This window comes from Spea bombifrons, chromosome 4 (assembly GCF_027358695.1).
Source record: "Spea bombifrons isolate aSpeBom1 chromosome 4, aSpeBom1.2.pri, whole genome shotgun sequence".
NCBI classification, from domain to species: Eukaryota; Metazoa; Chordata; class Amphibia; order Anura; family Pelobatidae; genus Spea; species Spea bombifrons.
In genome coordinates, this window is record NC_071090.1 from 112,091,948 (window position 1) to 112,113,992 (window position 22,045).

Below are 22,045 nucleotides of genomic sequence, written 5' to 3' on the forward strand. Positions count from 1 at the left end.
ATACTGCTCCGTATATTACTCCTCTCATATACTGCTGTGTATATTACTCCTCTCATATACTGCTGTGTATATTACTCCTCTCATATACTGCTCCGTATATTACTCCTCTCATATACTGCTCTGAATATTACTCCTCTCATATACTGCTCCGTATATTACTCCTCTCATATACTGCTCCGTATATTACTCCTCTCATATACTGCCGTGTATATTACTCCTCTCATATACTGCTCCGTATATTACTCCTCTCATATACTGCTCCGTATATTACTCCTCTCATATACTGCTGTGTATATTACTCCTCTCATATACTGCTCCGTATATTACTCCTCGTATACTGCTGTGTATATTACTCCTCTCATATACTGCTCCGTATATTACTCCTCTCATATACTGCTGTGTATATTACTCCTCTCATATACTGCTGTGTATATTACTCCTCTCATATACTGCTGTGTATATTACTCCTCTCATATACTGCTCTGTATATTACTCCTCTCATATACTGCTCCGTATATTACTCCTCTCATATACTGCTCCGTATATTACTCCTCTCATATACTGCCGTGTATATTACTCCTCTCATATACTGCTGTGTATATTACTCCTCTCATATACTGCTCCGTATATTACTCCTCTCATATACTGCTGTGTATATTACTCCTCTCATATACTGCTCTGTATATTACTCCTCTCATATACTGCTCCGTATATTACTCCTCTCATATACTGCTCCGTATATTACTCCTCTCATATACTGCTCTGTATATTACTCCTCTCATATACTGCTCTGTATATTACTCCTCTCGTATACTCCTCTGTATATTACTCATCACGTATACTACTCTGTATATTACTCCTCTCATATACTGCTGTGTATATTACTCCTCTCATATACTGCTGTGTATATTACTCCTCTCATATACTGCTCCGTATATTACTCCTCTCATATACTGCTGTGTATATTACTCCTCTCATATACTGCTCCGTATATTACTCCTCTCATATACTGCTGTGTATATTACTCCTCTCATATACTGCTGTGTATATTACTCCTCTCATATACTGCTCCGTATATTACTCCTCTCATATACTGCTCCGTATATTACTCCTCTCATATACTGCTCCGTATATTACTCCTCTCATATACTGCTCCGTATATTACTCCTCTCATATACTGCTGTGTATATTACTCCTCTCATATACTGCTCTGTATATTACTCCTCTCATATACTGCTCCGTATATTACTCCTCTCATATACTGCTCCGTATATTACTCCTCTCATATACTGCTCTGTATATTACTCCTCTCATATACTGCTCTGTATATTACTCCTCTCGTATACTCCTCTGTATATTACTCCTCTCGTATACTCCTCTGTATATTACTCCTCGTATACTGCTGTGTATGTTACTCATTACATGTACGGCTCTGTATATCACTGCAGTAGGGGTAGCGTTATCGGTTATATGAAAGTGCAAAGGGGTCCAGTCGCTGCCTGTTTTTTTCTTGGTTTTGTTTCCCACCAAATCTTAGTGACTGGATGGAGTTGGCTCTATCCCGATAAAGCAACATTCCACATTGTAACGCATCCTTACACTGTTAATATTACAAATCCTTGCATGTACATACGTAGAATCTTAAAATGATAAATTCTTTCATGTGAATATTTATCATCAGGAATTATTATAAGTTAAGCAAAAAATAATAATTAAAAAATACATTTAAAAAAAGTACAATATAAAGGTTAATTTCTACATGCAGTTACAACGTTCAACCACTGGGTGGCAACATAACACAGGGATGCATTAATAGAGCTATTTAAACACTGCTTTTATTATATATATATATATATATATATATTATTTATTGTTTTATATAGCGCCATCAAATTCCGTAGCGCGTTTTATTAGTTAGATCAAAATAAATATAATATAGAAATGTATAACTCTGGATAGGGGAGGGGGCACAACAAGTGCTGAACGGGATAGCATAAGAACTACCCCTAATACCCTCTACCTGCGTCTAGAAGAAAGTATCCGTCCTCGAGATCTCCGTCCGCATTCACCTTACATTCAATCATCCTCAGCCAAGCAGCCCCTCTTCTTCCGCCTCAACCTCCTAATAGACTGTAAGCTCCAAGGAGTATTAGATGCTAGATTTTATATCCAGGTGATGGCTGGAGGACTAGAAATTTCAGGTTTAGTGAATATAATTAGTGCTGGAACAGCCTCCCAGCAGAAGTGGTAGAGGGTAATACAGGGGGCAGGCTCGCTGATTAAACTATACATTATACAGGCGCCGGCTCACTGATTTATCTATACATTATACAGGGACCGGCTCGCTGATTTATCTATACATTATACAGGGGCCGGCTCACTGATTTATCTATACATTATACAGGGGGCCGGTCACTGATTTATCTATACATTATACAGGGGTCGGCTCGCTGATTTATCTCTACATTATACAGGGGGCCGGTCACTGATTTATCTATACATTATACAGGGGCCGGCTCGCTGATTTATCTATACATTATACAGGGGGCCGGTCACTGATTTATCTATACATTATACAGGGGTCGGCTCGCTGATTTATCTCTACATTATACAGGGGGCCGGTCACTGATTTATCTATACATTATACAGGGGCCGGCGCACTGATTTAATTATATATTCAGCCACAGGTTAGTGAATAAACTAAGTGTCACGTTCTAAGCATCATGTAGCTTCTCTTCACAGCTGTTGCAGACTACAGCTCCTATCACCCTTGGCTAGATACTCCCCCCCCCGGCAGTCTCTCTCCCCCAGACTCTCAGGGCCCTCCGATCCGGTCGCCCCCTTTACCTTCTCTCCCTCGACATCTCCGGGATCTGGCAGAACCAGGCAGGTTCCTGTCGAGCGTCAGAGTTTTCTGGCCCCGAGACAATGAGCCGTGAAATTTCTCCACTTCCCCAATTGTTTTCTGCCCAAGACTTCCTTATTCATCGCCTTCCGCGCAGGAAACGGAAATTAACCCTTTAATCCAAACATAAATATTCTGGGGCTTTCGCACTGGAAAAGTGTGGAGCGCTAAAATAAATATTGGCGCAGCTCTACACAGGGTTTGATTGGCCAGTGGAGCCACGGGGAGCCGGACCATCCAATGAGGACGCTCCGTTTTTTAATGTGTGAGACGGAGTGATCTCGCCGACGCTCTCGCGGGACAGTTCCTCTTTCGCTTTAGGTCTAATGTTATAGATGCCGCTCTCGGTGGGAAGGCAACTTTAACGGTAGTGATGGTAGTGCAAGGTTTAGAAGATAGCCGCTCGAAAAACAGACGTGGAAGGACCCCCCATTCCACAAAGTGACAAAGTGCAAACATATATTCTGGAGCTTTCACACCGGAAAAGTGTGGGGCGCTGAAATAAAGATTTTTTTAAAACTCCCCCTTTATAAGCAGTCGCTGGGTGGTAACGGAAAACACAGAAATACAAAAATAATAGTGCGGTGTGTCTGTATATAGAGATAGATAATATATATATTTCCTACAGAGTGCGGTGTGTCTGTATATAGAGATAGATAATATATATATCCTACAGAGTGCGGCGTGTCTGTATATAGAGATAGATAATATATATATTTCCTACAGAGTGCGGTGTGTCTGTATATAGAGATAGATAATATATATATTTCCTACAGAGTACGGTGTGTCTGTATATAGAGATAGATAATATATATATTTCCTACAGAGCGCGGTGTGTCTGTATATAGAGATAGATAATATATATATATCCTACAGAGTGCGGTGTGTCTGTATATAGAGATAGATAATATATATATCCTACAGAGTGCGGTGTGTCTGTATATAGAGATAGATAATATATATATATATATATCCTACAGAGTGCGGTGTGTCTGTATATAAAGATAGATAATATATATATATCCTACAGAGTGCGGTGTGTCTGTATATAGAGATAGATAATATATATATTTCCTACAGAGTGCGGTGTGTCTGTATATAGAGATAGATAATATATATATATCCTACAGAGTGCGGCGTGTCTGTATATAGAGATAGATAATATATATATATATCCTACAGAGTGCGGGGTGTCTGTATATAGAGATAGATAATATATATATATCCTACAGAGTGCGGTGTGTCTGTATATAGAGATAGATAATATATATATATATCCTACAGAGTGCGGGGTGTCTGTATATAGAGATAGATAATATATATATACTACAGAGTGCGGTGTGTCTGTCTATAGAGATAGATAATATATATATATCCTACAGAGTGCGGTGTGTCTGTATATAGAGATAGATAATATATATATCCTACAGAGTGCGGCGTGTCTGTATATAGAGATAGATAATATATATATCCTACAGAGTACGGTGTGTCTGTATATAGAGATAGATAATATATATATATATATCCTACAGAGTGCGGTGTGTCTGTATATAGAGATAGATAATATATATATATCCTACAGAGTGCGGTGTGTCTGTATATAGAGATAGATAATATATATATATCCTACAGAGTGCGGTGTGTCTGTATATAGAGATAGATAATATATATATATCCTACAGAGTGCGGGGTGTCTGTATATAGAGATAGATAATATATCCTACAGAGTGCGGTGTGTCTGTATATAGAGATAGATAATATATATCCTACAGAGCGCGGTGTGTCTGTATATAGAGATAGATGATATATATATATATCCTACAGAGTGCGGTGTGTCTGTATATAGAGATAGATAATATATATATATATCCTACAGAGTGCGGTGTGTCTGTATATAGAGATAGATATATATATATCCTACAGAGTGTGGCGTGTCTGTATATAAGGATAGATAATATATATATATCCTACAGAGTGCGGTGTGTCTGTATATAGAGATAGATAATATATATATCCTACAGAGTGCAGTGTGTCTGTATATAGAGATAGATAATATATATATCCTACAGAGTGCGGTGTGTCTGTATATAGAGATAGATAATATATCCTACAGAGTGCGGTGTGTCTGTATATAGAGATAGATAATATATATATTTCCTACAGAGCGCGGTGTGTCTGTATATAGAGATAGATAATATATATATATCCTACAGAGTGCGGTGTGTCTGTATATAGAGATAGATAATATATATATCCTACAGAGTGCGGTGTGTCTGTATATAGAGATAGATAATATATATATATATATATCCTACAGAGTGCGGTGTGTCTGTATATAAAGATAGATAATATATATATATCCTACAGAGTGCGGTGTGTCTGTATATAGAGATAGATAATATATATATTTCCTACAGAGTGCGGTGTGTCTGTATATAGAGATAGATAATATATATATATCCTACAGAGTGCGGCGTGTCTGTATATAGAGATAGATAATATATATATATATCCTACAGAGTGCGGGGTGTCTGTATATAGAGATAGATAATATATATATATCCTACAGAGTGCGGTGTGTCTGTATATAGAGATAGATAATATATATATATATCCTACAGAGTGCGGGGTGTCTGTATATAGAGATAGATAATATATATATACTACAGAGTGCGGTGTGTCTGTCTATAGAGATAGATAATATATATATATCCTACAGAGTGCGGTGTGTCTGTATATAGAGATAGATAATATATATATCCTACAGAGTGCGGCGTGTCTGTATATAGAGATAGATAATATATATATCCTACAGAGTACGGTGTGTCTGTATATAGAGATAGATAATATATATATATATATCCTACAGAGTGCGGTGTGTCTGTATATAGAGATAGATAATATATATATATCCTACAGAGTGCGGTGTGTCTGTATATAGAGATAGATAATATATATATATCCTACAGAGTGCGGTGTGTCTGTATATAGAGATAGATAATATATATATATCCTACAGAGTGCGGGGTGTCTGTATATAGAGATAGATAATATATCCTACAGAGTGCGGTGTGTCTGTATATAGAGATAGATAATATATATCCTACAGAGCGCGGTGTGTCTGTATATAGAGATAGATGATATATATATATATCCTACAGAGTGCGGTGTGTCTGTATATAGAGATAGATAATATATATATATATCCTACAGAGTGCGGTGTGTCTGTATATAGAGATAGATATATATATATCCTACAGAGTGTGGCGTGTCTGTATATAAGGATAGATAATATATATATATCCTACAGAGTGCGGTGTGTCTGTATATAGAGATAGATAATATATATATCCTACAGAGTGCAGTGTGTCTGTATATAGAGATAGATAATATATATATCCTACAGAGTGCGGTGTGTCTGTATATAGAGATAGATAATATATCCTACAGAGTGCGGTGTGTCTGTATATAGAGATAGATATATATCCTACAGAGTGCGGTGTGTCTGTATATAGCGATAGATAATATATATATATCCTACAGAGTGCAGTGTGTCTGTATATAGAGATAGATAATATATATCCTACAGAGTGCGGCGTGTCTGTATATAGAGATAGATAATATATATATCCTACAGAGTGCGGTGTGTCTGTATATAGAGATAGATAATATATATCCTACAGAGTGCGGCGTGTCTGTATATAGAGATAGATAATATATATATCCTACAGAGTGCGGTGTGTCTGTATATAGAGATAGATAATATATATATATCCTACAGAGTGCGGCGTGTCTGTATATAGAGATAGATAATATATATCCTACAGAGTGCGGTGTGTCTGTATATAGAGATAGATAATATATATATATCCTACAGAGTGCGGCGTGTCTGTATATAGAGATAGATAATATATATCCTACAGAGTGCGGTGTGTCTGTATATAGAGATAGATAATATATATATATCCTACAGAGTGCGGCGTGTCTGTATATAGAGATAGATATATATATATCCTACAGAGTGCAGTGTGTCTGTATATAGAGATAGATAATATATATATCCTACAGAGTGCAGTGTGTCTGTATATAGAGATAGATAATATATATCCTACAGAGTGCGGTGTGCCTGTATATAGAGATAGATAATATATATATCCTACAGAGTGCGGTGTGTCTGTATATAGAGATAGATATATATATATCCTACAGAGTGCGGTGTGTCTGTATATAGAGATAGATAATATATATATATCCTACAGAGTGCGGTGTGTCTGTATATAGAGATAGATATATATCCTACAGAGTGCGGTGTGTCTGTATTTAGCGATAGATAATATATATATATATCCTACAGAGTGCGGTGTGCCTGTATATAGAGATAGATAATATATATATCCTACAGAGTGCGGTGTGTCTGTATATAGAGATAGATAATATATATATATCCTACAGAGTGCGGTGTGTCTGTATATAGAGATAGATAATATATATCCTACAGAGTGCGGTGTGCCTGTATATAGAGATAGATAATATATATATCCTACAGAGTGCGGTGTGTCTGTATATAGAGATAGATAATATATATATATCCTACAGAGTGCGGCGTGTCTGTATATAGAGATAGATAATATATATCCTACAGAGTGCGGTGTGTCTGTATATAGAGATAGATAATATATATATATATCCTACAGAGTGCGGTGTGTCTGTATAGAGATAGATAATATATATATATATCCTACAGAGTGCGGTTTGTCTGTATATAGAGATAGATAATATATATCCTACAGAGTGCAGTGTGTCTGTATATAGAGATAGATAATATATATATATCCTACAGAGTGCAGTGTGTCTGTATATAGAGATAGATAATATATATCCTACAGAGTGCGGTGTCTGTATATAGAGATAGATAATATATATATATCCTACAGAGTGCGGCGTGTCTGTATATAGAGATAGATATATATATATCCTACAGAGTGCGGTGTGTCTGTATATAGAGATAGATATATATCCTACAGAGTGCGGTGTGTCTGTATTTAGCGATAGATAATATATATATATATCCTACAGAGTGCGGTGTGCCTGTATATAGAGATAGATAATATATATATCCTACAGAGTGCGGTGTGTCTGTATATAGAGATAGATAATATATATATATCCTACAGAGTGCGGTGTGTCTGTATATAGAGATAGATAATATATATCCTACAGAGTGCGGTGTGCCTGTATATAGAGATAGATAATATATATATCCTACAGAGTGCGGTGTGTCTGTATATAGAGATAGATAATATATATATATCCTACAGAGTGCGGCGTGTCTGTATATAGAGATAGATAATATATATCCTACAGAGTGCGGTGTGTCTGTATATAGAGATAGATAATATATATATATATCCTACAGAGTGCGGTGTGTCTGTATATAGAGATAGATAATATATATCCTACAGAGTGCAGTGTGTCTGTATATAGAGATAGATAATATATATATCCTACAGAGTGCAGTGTGTCTGTATATAGAGATAGATAATATATATCCTACAGAGTGCGGTGTCTGTATATAGAGATAGATAATATATATATATCCTACAGAGTGCGGCGTGTCTGTATATAGAGATAGATATATATATATCCTACAGAGTGCGGTGTGTCTGTATATAGAGATAGATAATATATATATCCTACAGAGTGCGGTGTGTGTGTATATAGAGATAGATAATATATATATATCCTACAGAGTGCGGTGTGTCTGGATATAGAGATAGATAATATATATATCCTACAGAGTGCGGCGTGTCTGTATATAGAGATAGATATATATCCTACAGAGTGCGGTGTGTCTGTATATAGAGATAGATAATATATATATCCTACAGAGTGCGGTGTGTCTGTATATAGAGATAGATATATATCCTACAGAGTGCGGTGTGTCTGTATATAGCGATAGATAATATATATATATCCTACAGAGTGCAGTGTGTCTGTATATAGAGATAGATATATATCCTACAGAGTGCGGTGTGTCTGTATATAGCGATAGATAATATATATATATCCTACAGAGTGCGGTGTGTCTGTATATAGAGATAGATATATATCCTACAGAGTGCGGTGTGTCTGTATATAGAGATAGATAATATATATATCCTACAGAGTGCGGTGTGTCTGTATATAGAGATAGATATATATCCTACAGAGTGCGGTGTGTCTGTATATAGCGATAGATAATATATATATATCCTACAGAGTGCAGTGTGTCTGTATATAGAGATAGATATATATCCTACAGAGTGCGGTGTGTCTGTATATAGCGATAGATAATATATATATATCCTACAGAGTGCGGTGTGTCTGTATATAGCGATAGATAATATATATATATCCTACAGAGTGCGGTGTGTCTGTATATAGAGATAGATAATATATATATTTCCTACAGAGTGCGGTGTGTCTGTATATAGAGATAGATAATATATATATTTCCTACAGAGTACGGTGTGTCTGTATATAGAGATAGATAATATATATATTTCCTACAGAGCGCGGTGTGTCTGTATATAGAGATAGATAATATATATATATCCTACAGAGTGCGGTGTGTCTGTATATAGAGATAGATAATATATATATCCTACAGAGTGCGGTGTGTCTGTATATAGAGATAGATAATATATATATATATATCCTACAGAGTGCGGTGTGTCTGTATATAAAGATAGATAATATATATATATCCTACAGAGTGCGGTGTGTCTGTATATAGAGATAGATAATATATATATTTCCTACAGAGTGCGGTGTGTCTGTATATAGAGATAGATAATATATATATATCCTACAGAGTGCGGCGTGTCTGTATATAGAGATAGATAATATATATATATATCCTACAGAGTGCGGGGTGTCTGTATATAGAGATAGATAATATATATATATCCTACAGAGTGCGGTGTGTCTGTATATAGAGATAGATAATATATATATATATCCTACAGAGTGCGGGGTGTCTGTATATAGAGATAGATAATATATATATACTACAGAGTGCGGTGTGTCTGTCTATAGAGATAGATAATATATATATATCCTACAGAGTGCGGTGTGTCTGTATATAGAGATAGATAATATATATATCCTACAGAGTGCGGCGTGTCTGTATATAGAGATAGATAATATATATATCCTACAGAGTACGGTGTGTCTGTATATAGAGATAGATAATATATATATATATATCCTACAGAGTGCGGTGTGTCTGTATATAGAGATAGATAATATATATATATCCTACAGAGTGCGGTGTGTCTGTATATAGAGATAGATAATATATATATATCCTACAGAGTGCGGTGTGTCTGTATATAGAGATAGATAATATATATATATCCTACAGAGTGCGGGGTGTCTGTATATAGAGATAGATAATATATCCTACAGAGTGCGGTGTGTCTGTATATAGAGATAGATAATATATATATCCTACAGAGCGCGGTGTGTCTGTATATAGAGATAGATGATATATATATATATCCTACAGAGTGCGGTGTGTCTGTATATAGAGATAGATAATATATATATATATCCTACAGAGTGCGGTGTGTCTGTATATAGAGATAGATATATATATATCCTACAGAGTGTGGCGTGTCTGTATATAAAGATAGATAATATATATATATCCTACAGAGTGCGGTGTGTCTGTATATAGAGATAGATAATATATATATCCTACAGAGTGCAGTGTGTCTGTATATAGAGATAGATAATATATATATCCTACAGAGTGCGGTGTGTCTGTATATAGAGATAGATAATATATCCTACAGAGTGCGGTGTGTCTGTATATAGAGATAGATATATATCCTACAGAGTGCGGTGTGTCTGTATATAGCGATAGATAATATATATATATATCTTACAGAGTACGGTGTGTCTGTATATAGAGATAGATAATATATATATCCTACAGAGTGCGGTGTGTCTGTATATAGAGATAGATAATATATATATATCCTACAGAGTGCGGCGTGTCTGTATATAGAGATAGATAATATATATATCCTACAGAGTGCGGTGTGTCTGTATATAGAGATAGATAATATATATATATCCTACAGAGTGTGGCGTGTCTGTATATAGAGATAGATAATATATATCCTACAGAGTGCGGTGTGTCTGTATATAGAGATAGATAATATATATATATCCTACAGAGTGCGGCGTGTCTGTATATAGAGATAGATAATATATATCCTACAGAGTGCGGTGTGTCTGTATATAGAGATAGATAATATATATATATCCTACAGAGTGCGGCGTGTCTGTATATAGAGATAGATATATATATATCCTACAGAGTGCAGTGTGTCTGTATATAGAGATAGATAATATATATATCCTACAGAGTGCAGTGTGTCTGTATATAGAGATAGATAATATATATCCTACAGAGTGCGGTGTGCCTGTATATAGAGATAGATAATATATATATCCTACAGAGTGCGGTGTGTCTGTATATAGAGATAGATATATATATATATCCTACAGAGTGCGGTGTGTCTGTATATAGAGATAGATAATATATATATATCCTACAGAGTGCGGTGTGTCTGTATATAGAGATAGATATACATCCTACAGAGTGCGGTGTGTCTGTATTTAGCGATAGATAATATATATATATATCCTACAGAGTGCGGTGTGTCTGTATATAGAGATAGATAATATATATATCCTACAGAGTGCGGTGTGTCTGTATATAGAGATAGATAATATATATATATCCTACAGAGTGCGGGGTGTCTGTATATAGAGATAGATATATATATATCCTACAGAGTGCGGTGTGCCTGTATATAGAGATAGATAATATATATATCCTACAGAGTGCGGTGTGTCTGTATATAGAGATAGATAATATATATATATCCTACAGAGTGCGGTGTGTCTGTATATAGAGATAGATAATATATATCCTACAGAGTGCGGTGTGTCTGTATATAGCGATAGATATATATATATCCTACAGAGTGCGGTGTGTCTGTATAGAGATAGATAATATATATATATATCCTACAGAGTGTGGCGTGTCTGTATATAGAGATAGATAATATATATCCTACAGAGTGCAGTGTGTCTGTATATAGAGATAGATAATATATATATATCCTACAGAGTGCGGCGTGTCTGTATATAGAGATAGATATATATATATCCTACAGAGTGCAGTGTGTCTGTATATAGAGATAGATAATATATATATCCTACAGAGTGCAGTGTGTCTGTATATAGAGATAGATAATATATATCCTACAGAGTGCGGTGTCTGTATATAGAGATAGATAATATATATATATCCTACAGAGTGCGGCGTGTCTGTATATAGAGATAGATAATATATATATCCTACAGAGTGCGGTGTGTCTGTATATAGAGATAGATATATATCCTACAGAGTGCGGTGTGTCTGTATATAGCGATAGATAATATATATATATCCTACAGAGTGCAGTGTGTCTGTATATAGAGATAGATACATATCCTACAGAGTGCGGTGTGTCTGTATATAGCGATAGATAATATATATATATCCTACAGAGTGCGGTGTGTCTGTATATAGCGATAGATAATATATATATATCCTACAGAGTGCGGTGTGTCTGTATATAGAGATAGATAATATATATATCCTACAGAGTGCGGTGTGTCTGTATATAGAGATAGATAATATATATCCTACAGAGTGCGGTGTGTCTGTATATAGAGATAGATAATATATATATATCCTACAGAGTGTGGCGTGTCTGTATATAGAGATAGATAATATATATCCTACAGAGTGCGGTGTGTCTGTATATAGAGATAGATAATATATATATATCCTACAGAGTGTGGCGTGTCTGTATATAGAGATAGATAATATATATCCTACAGAGTGCGGTGTGTCTGTATATAGAGATAGATAATATATATATCCTACAGAGTGCGGCGTGTCTGTATATAGCGATAGATAATATATATATATCCTACAGAGTGCGGTGTGTCTGTATATAGAGATAGATAATATATATATCCTACAGAGTGCGGTGTGTCTGTATATAGAGATAGATAATATATATATCCTACAGAGTGCGGTGTGTCTGTATATAGAGATAGATAATATATATCCTACAGAGTGCGGTGTGTCTGTATATAGAGATAGATAATATATATATATCCTACAGAGTGTGGCGTGTCTGTATATAGAGATAGATAATATATATCCTACAGAGTGCGGTGTGTCTGTATATAGAGATAGATAATATATATATCCTACAGAGTGCGGCGTGTCTGTATATAGAGATAGATAATATATATGTATCCTACAGAGTGCGGTGTGTCTGTATATAGAGATAGATAATATATATATCCTACAGAGTACGGTGTGTCTGTATATAGAGATAGATAATATATATATATATCCTACAGAGTGCGGTGTGTCTGTATATAGAGATAGATAATATATATATCCTACAGAGTGCGGTGTGTCTGTATATAGAGATAGATATATATCCTACAGAGTGCGGTGTGTCTGTATATAGCGATAGATAATATATATATATATCCTACAGAGTGCGGTGTGCCTGTATATAGAGATAGATGATATATATATATATCCTACAGAGTGCGGTGTGTCTGTATATAGAGATAGATAATATATATATATCCTACAGAGTGCGGTGTGTCTGTATATAGAGATAGATATATATACATCCTACAGAGTGTGGCGTGTCTGTATATAAAGATAGATAATATATATTGTGACACAAGGTCTGGTAAAGTGGTAGATGGCAGGTATATTAGACCAGCCTTGGTCAATAGTAGTCTGCCTTAACATATGTCCCAGGGAAAGATGTTTGACTACAAACTGCACTACTGGCAGTTTGCAAAACATGGTAAGGGTCCCTGGGGCGGAGCATCTGGAAGAGCAGGGTGGGCCAGTGCTCCAACAGCACTAATTGCTGTATTGATCCAGTCCAGAGTGTGCATTCTGGACAGGAGCTCCACAGGTGTGGACTAAGTAGCAGCTCACCTGTGGCTGATTAATTAGCAGGCAGAAGGTAAAAGGGTTTGAGGCTGATTCAGAGAGGAAGCCACTGTTATGCCAGCTAGGAGAGCTGATAAACTGAGGGGTGGTTTCTCTCTGAAAAGCCATATTGATGGTAAATTGTGACCTGTTTTGTTCTAAGCAAAGACTGTTATTCTGCTTACAACCGCTGCTGTTTATTCCTTTACAATAAACATTGAAGCTGAGCTGGATGTGTCCTGGACTTCATTTACCCTAGAAGACTGTGGTTACAGCCAAGATCCTTGACAAAAGTCCCAAGGAAAAGGGAGGCTTGTCACATATGGTGGAGAATGCGGGCATCCACGTAAGTCTGTGGGTAGAAGTCAGTTACAGCTCAACATGGAGGATATTATCAAGGCGTTGATCCAATCCACCACTGTGCAACAGGAGGCTAACAGGAGAGCTACAGAAAACAGTGCAGTTCTGCAGCAATTGGTACTGACCCAGGCAGAGAATGCTAAACTCCTGGCCAAAGCACAAATAGAGAGCACTGAAACCTTAGTGCAACAGATTGCAGTGGCACAACTTGAGGCATTTAAAGTAACCCGTGAAGAGCAGCAAAATGCTACCCGTGTGCTACAGCAGGAGATCCAAGCTATTTCTGAAAAGCTGGACTTGGACCCTGAGGCGAGATCCCCAGGACCAAAGATGATTCGGGCAAGCCACTACCTCCAAAAGATGACTGCATCAGATGATGTTGAAGCCTACCTTCTGGCATTTGAACGCACAGCAGAGAGAGAGAAGTGGCCGGCTACCGAGTGGGCAAGTGTACTGGCACCGTTCCTGAGCGGAGAGCCGCAGAAGGCGTACTATGACCTAGAGCCTGCAGAAGCAAGCGACTACCCAAAATTGAAAGCTGAGATCCTGGCACGTCTAGGGGTAACCTCTGCAGTACGTGCCCAAAGATTCCACTCATGGGCATTTTCCCAGGACAAAGCTGCAAGATCCCAAATGTTTGATCTCATACATCTGGCCCGGAAATGGTTACAACCTGAAGTCAATTCACCTAGCCACATTGTGGAAATCCTAGTGATGGATCGATTTTTGCGTGGTTTACCAGCAGCCCTGCGTCGGTGGGTCAGCCAGAGTGATCCACATACAGCGGATCAGCTAATTGCCTTGGTGGAAAGATATGTGGCCGCAGGAGAACTGTTAAGCCCTGCTTCACCAGATAAACGCCGAAATTCTAAGCTCAAGGATTCTGCAAGACTTGGTAAGACTGTTCTGGGTTTAAGGGGGGCTGAAGAACTGCAGCTATATTCTCAGGACACCAGGGACAATACTCCAGGACTCAGAGGGTTAACCAGACGTAATAGGCCTGGGAGAGGAACTAATTGGGGGTCAGACTATGTTGTGAAGTGCTTTAGATGCAATAAGGCTGGTCATATGGCTAAGGAATGCCCCTTGAAGGATGAACCTATGGAGTGCAATATGGGTGAAAATGAGGGAATGCATTCATTTTTGTTTAATTGTGTTGCGTCTATTAACAATGACTATGATAACCCTTATTGGTGCTATGTTAATGTGAATGGAAAAATGTCTAAAGCATTACTTGATTCAGGCAGTATGGTCACATTAATAGCAGAGTCTGTAATACCCTATGTGAAGTCTGATCATGTGCAAAAGGTGGGAATTATCTGTGTTCATGGGGATAAGAGAGAGTATCCCACAGCAGAGGTAGATATTGGAACCCCGTATGGTTCTCTAAAATACAGAGTGGGTGTAGTACCCAGACTATCCCAGCAGGTGGTAATAGGTAGAGATTTTCCCCATTTTCTAGAATTATGGGCCTCTGCAGAAAAGAAAGGCCAAAGCTCATCAGAATTTAACCAAGCTGATGAGGATAATGTGTTTCCTTTTGCCAATACCGAATTGGATTTTGACCAACGGGAGAGACACCAGGGCAAATCTTACTACCCTAAACCAGTACTAGTGGGGGATAACCCAGTACAAACCAGTGAGGAGCCGGCTAATACTGCAGAGAATGATGAATTATTAGACATAGGGATCAGTCCTGGTAACTTTAAAAGCGCCCAGTGGGAAGATCCCACTTTAGTTGCAGCCCGAAACAATATAAGGGTTGTAAATGGGGTTGCTGCTCAGCCAGGAGAAGCACTGTCATTCCCTTATTTTGAAACGTTAAATGACCTAATCTACCGTGTAGAAAAGAAAGCTGCAGATACTATTAAGCAGCTGTTGGTTCCACGGGCTTTCCGTAATATAGTATTGAAGTTGGCTCACAGCCACATACTAGGAGGACACCTTGGAGTTGAGAAAACCAGAGAGAGAGTCCTTAAACGTTTTTACTGGCCTGGAGTGCTTGCTGCTATAGCAAACTATTGCTCTTCATGCCCTGAATGCCAGCACAGGGCCCCGTTCAAGGCTTTTCGTAGTCCACTAGTTCCCCTACCTATCATAGATGTGCCCTTTGAAAGGATCGCTATGGACTTAGTAGGGCCACTGATAAAATCCGCTAGAGGGCATCAGTATATACTAGTCGTTCTGGACTATGCAACGCGATACCCTGAAGCCATACCCTTACGTAATTCTTCTGCAAAGTCAATAGCAAAGGAGCTAATGCTGATGTTTAGCAGAGTGGGTATCCCCAAAGAAATCCTGACGGACCAGGGGACCCCTTTTATGTCCAGGGTCACCAAAGAGCTATGCAGATTCCTGCAGGTTAAACACCTTAAGACCTCAGTATATCACCCACAGACTGATGGTATAGTAGAAAGGTTTAATAAAACCCTTAAGAGTATGTTACGTAAAGTAATTGACACTGACGGGAAAAACTGGGACTTTTTATTGCCATATCTAATGTTCTCCATTAGGGAAGTTCCGCAGGCCTCCACAGGCTTCTCTCCTTTTGAATTGTTGTATGGGAGGCATCCCCGTGGAATGCTGGATATAGCTAAAGAGACCTGGGAGCAGGAGAGCACACCCCACCGGAGTGTAATTGAGCACATAGCTCAAATGCAGGATAGAATGGCTACTATTCTACCTATTGTCAGGGAACACATGCAGAAAGCTCAGCAGGCTCAGAAAAACAGTTATAATCGTAATGCTCGAATCAGAGTGTTTCAGCCTGGAGACAGGGTATTGGTACTGGTCCCTACAGTAGAGAATAAGTTCCTGGCAACTTGGCATGGACCATACGAGATAATTGAGAAAGTGAGTGACGTCAATTATAAAGTTAGGCAACCAGGTAGAAGAAAGCCTGAGCAGTTGTATCACGTAAATCTGCTGAAACCTTGGAAAGACAGAGAGGTCTTGGTGGCTTTAAAGCCTTCAGAGCCTCCTAAGGCCGAGCCAGAGGTAAATATAGCCGAGACGCTATCTATGCATCAGAAGCAAGAGGTCAGGGATTTTATCAGAAGAAATAAGGATGTTTTCTCTGTAGTCCCAGGAAAGACTAATGTTATCAAACATGACATAGTGACAGAACCAGGGAAGAGGGTTAATCTCAAACCCTATAGAATACCTGAGGCCCGGCGGGAGGCTATAAACTTAGAGGTCGAAAGAATGCTAAAACTTGGAGTCATTGAGGAATCCCAGAGTGACTGGAGCAGTCCTATTGTATTGGTGCCAAAACCTGATGGCACATGGAGATTCTGTAATGACTATCGGAAGTTGAATGGCATCTCAAAATTTGACGCCTACCCAATGCCAAGGGTTGATGAGTTAATAGAAAGACTGGGTAAAGCACGGTATCTGACAACTCTAGACCTGACAAAAGGTTACTGGCAAGTCCCTCTCACGGACCGGGCCAAAGAAATAACAGCCTTTTCAACACCCAGTGGCCTGTTTCAGTACACTGTATTGCCATTTGGGTTACATGGTGCGCCTGCCACATTCCAACGAATGATGGACAGAATTCTTAAACCTCATACTCGCTATGCCGCTGCTTATTTGGATGATGTTGTCATCCACAGTACAGACTGGGAATCCCATCTTCCCAAAGTTCAAGCAGTGCTTGATTCTATCCGCTCGGCAGGTTTAACTGCCAATCCTTCCAAATGTACTATTGGTTTAGAAGAGGCTAAGTACTTAGGATATTCAATTGGGAGGGGATTGGTTAAACCGCAAACTGCAAAAGTGGAAGCCATACAAAAATGGCCACAGCCACTTACGAAAAAACAAGTAAGGGCATTTTTGGGTTTGACTGGTTACTATAGGAGGTTTATTCCAGATTTTGCTACCATTGCTGCTCCTCTAACTGACCTTACTAAGGCGAGGTACCCAGTTATGGTTAAGTGGAGCCCTGAAGCAGACAAAGCTTTTAAAAGACTGAAGGAGGCTATCTGTGCCCAGCCAGTCTTAGTAACTCCGGACTTCTCCAGAAGCTTCATAGTTCAGACAGATGCTTCTGATGTGGGCTTAGGAGCTGTCCTTTCCCAGGAATATCAGGGTGAAGAACATCCCGTGTTCTTTTTGAGCAGGAAACTAAATCCACAGGAGAAAAACTACTCTATTGTAGAAAAGGAGTGTCTCGCTATTAAATGGGCATTAGAGTCACTTAAATACTACCTGCTAGGTCGGAAATTCCGGTTGATAACAGATCACGCACCTTTGACTTGGATGTGTCAAAACAAAGAGACAAACTCCAGAATTACCAGATGGTTTTTAAGTTTGCAATCCTTTAATTTCACAGTGGAACACAGGGCAGGCCTCAAACAGGGAAATGCTGATGGCCTTTCCAGGGTACATGCTCTGATGTCCATGGTCGCTCAACCCCTTAGGTCTGAGCTGGGGGGGAGGATATGTGACACAAGGTCTGGTAAAGTGGTAGATGGCAGGTATATTAGACCAGCCTTGGTCAATAGTAGTCTGCCTTAACATATGTCCCAGGGAAAGATGTTTGACTACAAACTGCACTACTGGCAGTTTGCAAAACATGGTAAGGGTCCCTGGGGCGGAGCATCTGGAAGAGCAGGGTGGGCCAGTGCTCCAACAGCACTAATTGCTGTATTGATCCAGTCCAGAGTGTGCATTCTGGACAGGAGCTCCACAGGTGTGGACTAAGTAGCAGCTCACCTGTGGCTGATTAATTAGCAGGCAGAAGGTAAAAGGGTTTGAGGCTGATTCAGAGAGGAAGCCACTGTTATGCCAGCTAGGAGAGCTGATAAACTGAGGGGTGGTTTCTCTCTGAAAAGCCATATTGATGGTAAATTGTGACCTGTTTTGTTCTAAGCAAAGACTGTTATTCTGCTTACAACCGCTGCTGTTTATTCCTTTACAATAAACATTGAAGCTGAGCTGGATGTGTCCTGGACTTCATTTACCCTAGAAGACTGTGGTTACAGCCAAGATCCTTGACAAAAGTCCCAAGGAAAAGGGAGGCTTGTCACAATATATATCCTACAGAGCGCGGTGTGTCTGTATATAGAGATAGATATATATATATCCTACAGAGTGCGGTGTGTCTGTATATAGAGATAGATAATATATACATCCTACAGAGTGCGGTGTGTCTGTATATAGCGATAGATAATATATATATATCCTACAGAGTGCGGTGTGTCTGTATATAGAGATAGATAATATATATATATCCTACAGAGTGCGGTGTGTCTGTATATAGAGATAGATAATATATATATATATATCTTACAGAGTGCGGTGTGTCTGTATATAGAGATAGATAATATATATATATATCCTACAGAGTGCGGTGTGTCTGTATATAGAGATAGATAATATATATATATCCTACAGAGTGCGGTGTGTCTGTATATAGAGATAGATATATATATATCCTACAGAGTGCGGTGTGTCTGTATATAGAGATAGATAATATATATATCCTACAGAGTGCGGTGTGTCTGTATATAGAGATAGATAATATATATATCCTACAGAGTGCGGCGTGTCTGTATATAGAGATAGATAATATATATATCCTACAGAGTACGGTGTGTCTGTATATAGAGATAGATAATATATATATCCTACAGAGTGCGGTGTGTCTGTATATAGAGATAGATAATATATATATCCTACAGAGTGCGGTGTGTCTGTATATAGAGATAGATAATATATATCCTACAGAGTGCGGTGTGTCTGTATATAGAGATAGATAATATATATATCCTACAGAGTGCAGTGTGTCTGTATATAGAGATAGATAATATATATCCTACAGAGTGCGGTGTGTCTGTATATAGAGATAGATAATATATATATATATCCTACAGAGTGCGGTGTGTCTGTATAGAGATAGATAATATATATATCCTACAGAGTGCGGTGTGTCTGTATATAGAGATAGATAATATATATATATCCTACAGAGCGCGGTGTGTCTGTATATAGAGATAGATAATATATATATCCTACAGAGTGCGGTGTGTCTGTATATAGAGATAGATAATATATATATATCCTACAGAGTGCGGTGTGTCTGTATATAGAGATAGATAATATATATATCCTACAGAGTGCAGTGTGTCTGTATATAGAGATAGATAATATATATCCTACAGAGTGCGGTGTGTCTGTATATAGAGATAGATAATATATATATATATCCTACAGAGTGCGGTGTGTCTGTATAGAGATAGATAATATATATATCCTACAGAGTGCGGTGTGTCTGTATATAGAGATAGATAATATATATATCCTACAGAGTGCGGTGTGTCTGTATATAGAGATAGATAATATATATATATCCTACAGAGTGCGGTGTGTCTGTATATAGAGATAGATAATATATATATCTTACAGAGTGCGGTGTGTCTGTATATAGAGATAGATAATATATATATATATCCTACAGAGTGCGGTGTGTCTGTATATAGAGATAGATAATATATATATCCTACAGAGTGCGGTGTGTCTGTATATAGAGATAGATAATATATATATCCTACAGAGTGCGGCGTGTCTGTATATAGAGATAGATAATATATATCCTACAGAGTGCGGCGTGTCTGTATATAGAGATAGATAATATATATCCTACAGAGTGCGGTGTGTCTGTATATAGAGATAGATAATATATATATATCCTACAGAGTGCGGTGTGTCTGTATATAGAGATAGATAATATATATATCCTACAGAGTGCGGTGTGTCTGTATATAGAGATAGATAATATATATATGCTACAGAGTGCGGTGTGTCTGTATATAGAGATAGATAATATATATCCTACAGAGTGCGGTGTGTCTGTATATAGAGATAGATAATATATATATATCCTACAGAGTGCGGTGTGTCTGTATATAGAGATAGATAATATATATATATCCTACAGAGTGCGGCGTGTCTGTATATAGAGATAGATAATATATATATATCCTACAGAGTGCAGTGTGTCTGTATATAGAGATAGATAATATATATATCCTACAGAGTGCGGTGTGTCTGTATATAGCGATAGATAATATATATATATCCTACAGAGTGCAGTGTGTCTGTATATAGAGATAGATAATATATATATCCTACAGAGTGCGGTGTGTCTGTATATAGAGATGGATAATATATATATATCCTACAGAGTGCGGTGTGTCTGTATATAGAGATAGATAATATATATATATCCTACAGAGTGCGGTGTGTCTGTATATAGAGATAGATAATATATATATATATCCTACAGAGTGCGGTGTGTCTGTATATAGAGATAGATAATATATATATATATCCTACAGAGTGCGGTGTGTCTGTATATAGAGATAGATAATATATATCCTACAGAGTAAGGTGTGTCTGTATATAGAGATAGATAATATATATATCCTACAGAGTGCGGGGTGTCTGTATATAGAGATAGATAATATATATATCCTACAGAGTGCGGTGTGTCTGTATATAGAGATAGATAATATATTTATCCTACAGAGTGCGGTGTGTCTGTATATAGAGATAGATAATATATATATATATATATATATCCTACAGAGTGCGGTGTGTCTGTATATAGAGATAGATATATATATATCCTACAGAGTGCAGTGTGTCTGTATATAGAGATAGATAATATATATATCCTACAGAGTGCGGTGTGTCTGTAT